This window comes from Myotis brandtii, unplaced genomic scaffold, assembly GCF_000412655.1.
Source record: "Myotis brandtii unplaced genomic scaffold, ASM41265v1 scaffold475, whole genome shotgun sequence".
NCBI lineage: Eukaryota > Metazoa > Chordata > Mammalia > Chiroptera > Vespertilionidae > Myotis > Myotis brandtii.
In genome coordinates this window covers 5,553,783-5,557,784 of record NW_005368148.1, presented here as the reverse complement: position 1 = coordinate 5,557,784, position 4,002 = coordinate 5,553,783, and positions in this window count along the sequence as shown.

Below are 4,002 nucleotides of genomic sequence, written 5' to 3'. Positions count from 1 at the left end.
TACTTTAAACAATAAAGAATTTAAAAAATAAAATAAATAAAATAAAAATAATTTTAAAAAACTGGGAAAAATAAAGTGAAAGTGGTGTAACCCATGTAAGATGGAGTAAAAACATACAGTTTTGAAAAGTGTTGAAAAGGATTTTTCAATCACTCAATCATTCAATCAACACCCATTTATTTAATGCCTGCTCTTGTCAGATAATACATTAGACAGCAACATACAGTAGCAGGAAGCAGACACAGGCCCAGTGTTCCAGGGGCTTAGGCACAGCTCATACCTTCTGCAGACACAGTAGCAGTTTGAATGAGTTGTGGCTTTTCTAAGTCAGGCTTAAAGCTTGCCACCTGCCTTGAAGCCACGTAAAAAGGGTGATTCCCAGTGAAATCCCAGGCAGATAGAAAAGGATGCTGTGATTCCCAGGCAGACTTGATCTCCTGGGCATTTTCCTAAGGAGTTGGAGCTTTTTTACCCATGAACCTGGATAACGTAACCCTCTCTATGGCTTGGAGAGCAGTGGCTAGCCTAAAATAAGAATGGACAAACAACTGCCCACGGGCCAACACAGTCCACTACATGTGTCCGTGTGGCCTGTAAACTACGAATAGTTTTTACATTTTTAAATGTTGGAAGAAAGCCAAAAGAAGAACCATACATTGTCACACATGGTACCTAACTGAAATTCAGTTTTCAGTGTCCATCACAAAGTTTCATTGGCACTGAGTCACGTCCATTCACTTATGTATTGTCCGTGGTTACTTTTGTGCCGCAATGGCATGGTTGGGAAGTTGCAACACAGACTGTATAGTCTGCAAAGTGTAAACATTTATTATCTAGCCCTTTAAAGAAAATGCTTTCCCACTTCTGATCTAGGAAACTTTCTGGTGCTGTCACTCACTGGGTAGTTGTGGTAATTTGCTGAGAGACATGTTAACCCAACAGCCCCTTCCCTCTGTAGGGCATGAAAAACCAAAGGTTTAGGAAGAGCTAGAGAATGGCACATTTATAAACGGGTTCACATTTTCTTAAGCCACCAACCTGGGTGTGCAAGAAATAGAACATTGTTTTGTATAATGAAATTTTATGTGCTTAATGTGAGAACACAATCTCAATCATTTCTATAAAGCTTCTGTGTCTTCTCAGTCTTTTCATCTTGGAGTTCAGTTAATGCTGGATTTTCTCTCTTGTCTTCCTTCTTCCCTAGTGCGGGGACCCTCCCCGGCACCCTGGCAAAGCCTGCCTCTCCTGAGACGTTCCCCTCCTCGGGTTACGGACATTGCAGGAGATCGCAGGCCCCCCTTGATCTTGCTGCTTCCTGCCTCAGCGTCTCTTTGTCACTTCTGCCAGGACCAATCGGTGCCCCTGTGCTCCTGAATCCTCCTCAAGGGCATGGAAACTTGTACGGCTCTCCCACGGTTCCCTGGGGCGGCTGCAGATCAGTTGCCCCCAGCCTTCTCCAGCCTTGGCATCCTAGGATGCTGAGTCCAGAACCAGGTTTGTTTGACAATGTCCTTGGACTTCATCACACTATCCTTCCCCTTCACACTGCCAGCTTCGTGGCAGGAAACGCCCCCAGGTCTGCTATGGCTCCTCAGAGTGGTGTGTCTGGAGCTAGAGGAACAGGGTGCAGTCTCCTTCAGGGCGGTGACAGAGGCAGCAGGGGGAGGCAGCAGCCTTGGCATCCTAGGATGCTGAGTCCAGAACCAGGTCTGTTTGACAATGTCCTTGGACTTCATCACGTTATCCTTCCCCTTCACACTGCCAGCTTCTTGGCAGGAAACGCCCCCAGGTCTGCTATTGCTCCTCAGAGTGGTGTGTCTGGAGCCAGAGGAACAGGGTGCAGTCTCCTTCAGGGCTGTGACAGAGGCAGCAGGGGGCTGCTGCTCGGTAGGCCTTCAGAAAGGAGCCTGTTTGTCTCCCCCAGTTCTGTGCAGGTCCCGGCCAGCTCAGTCAGACCTATTGGCTCTGATTGATTCAGCAACTTTGGGCTCTCGTTAGGCCAGATGGAAAATCAGTCCCGGAAAAAACGAAAATGTGAAAAACCCAGGCGGAGAAGGTCATCCACCCCCTCATAAATCTAACCACACTAAGTCCATTGAAGGACTTGCCAGGAAAATGCTATTTTCCGTTTTCTCTGTGGGTTCAATTTATCTTTACTGCTAAGTAGTCAAGTTGAATTAGATCCAGAATCAGATACAATTTGACTCTTTTTCCTTGAAGGACGTCACCCCCACCTCCCTGCCAGGGACCTGGCTGCCCCGTCCTCAGGACTGGCTTTTCCCCAGTGAGGACTCACAGCAGATCTTCCTCTTAGATATCAGGATCGGGTGCCTCTGAAGTTTCCCTTTCTCAGACAAATGAGTGGTTTTCTCTTCCCTGCTCTAGCTCACTAAGGAGGAGAAACAGTTACTCAGGATGGCATGGTACTTCACTGGGTTTTGCTCTTTGAAGACAGCAGCTTTTCTGCACCTTATGACCTACCTTGGCCTGAAGCACAGCCTCATGGAGCATCCTGACCATTCAAGGTTGGAATTTTGAGAGAGAGATAATAGAATGGAATACAAGGAAGGTCACACCTATCCAGGCAACTTGGGTGGACAAGTTTACCCTAGGGTCAATGAGATGTTGGGATAGGCATGAGAATGCCCACATCGCCACAATATTACCACAATTCTGCATAAAGATAAAATATACAGTGTTTTGAAACATTCCCCAAGTTTTTGCTAGCAAGAATCACAGTTCCAATCCTATACAGAGAGGAGAGAGTAGAAGGGAGACGTCTAGGTGTATTTCCCATCTGAATGGCAGAGTAGAAATCAATTTCAAATTTTCCATCTAGAAACTACTGGTTTCCCCACATTGGTTGGATAAAAAAGGACAGGTGTCCTAAAGCAGATCCCTCCAGGACAGAGTGAGAGAAATCTTATGTCTTACTACAAAATCACAGTCTTTGATATATCTCCCTTCAAGAGGTGGGGCTTAGTTCCCCTCCCCTTGGCTGTAGTAACTCACTTCTAATGCATACAATGTGGCAGGTGTGACCTTGTGCCACTTACAAAGACTCCTTGCTCTCTCTTGGGTTACTCCCTCTGCAAAAAAACAGCTGTCAGGTCACAGGAACACTTAACAATCATATGGAGAGGCCCACATGGTGAGGAACTAAGGTCACCTTCCAACAACCAATGAGGTACTGTGGCCTCTTGCCAAGAGCCATGTGGGTGACCACGCTAAAATAGATTCTTCAGCCCCAATTACGTCTTCGGATGACCCATCCCTGGCCAACATCTTGACTGCAACCCCATGAGAGACCCTGAGTCAGAGCCACTGAGCTAAGCTATTCGCAAATTTCTGACTCACAGAAGTTGTGAGCTAATAAATGTTTGCTGTTTTAAGCCACTAAGTTTTAGAGTAATTTTTAGGCAGCTATAGGTAGTTAATAGTCTTCCTTTTAAACATTTCATTTATGGTGAAAATTTTATTATATGTGTTATTTATGATATATACATTTATGGTTAATGATCAAACAACAACAACTAGTTAGCTTTCAAAGGAATAGGGCTGATAAAATAAGTTATCATATTAGTTTGTAACTGAGCTGCCTGAATTTGACCAGATATGGTCAAGGAACTTGACCATGTTCCTAGATAATGTAGCAAACACACTCAAATATTCCTCCTTGTGGATCAGTTGAGTGGACAAAGAAGAAATGGGTATAGGCTTGTCAATTTCACTTCATTGCAATAGCTGAGTTAAAGAAGGTATTGTGATGATTTTGCAATATGCCTGCAAATTCACTGATACCCCTCCAATTGAGGGCAAGGAGTCTCTGCCCCTTCCCATGGAATCTGGGCCAACTACAGTGACTTTTTTTTATAACCAGTAGATGACTCAAGCAACAGCCCCAGCTTAAGTCTCAGCCAAAAGCCAGTATCAACTACCGGACACATAGCAATGACATTTCCCAGTGATTTCAGCCCCTACCAAAAAGTCACTCCCACCTAC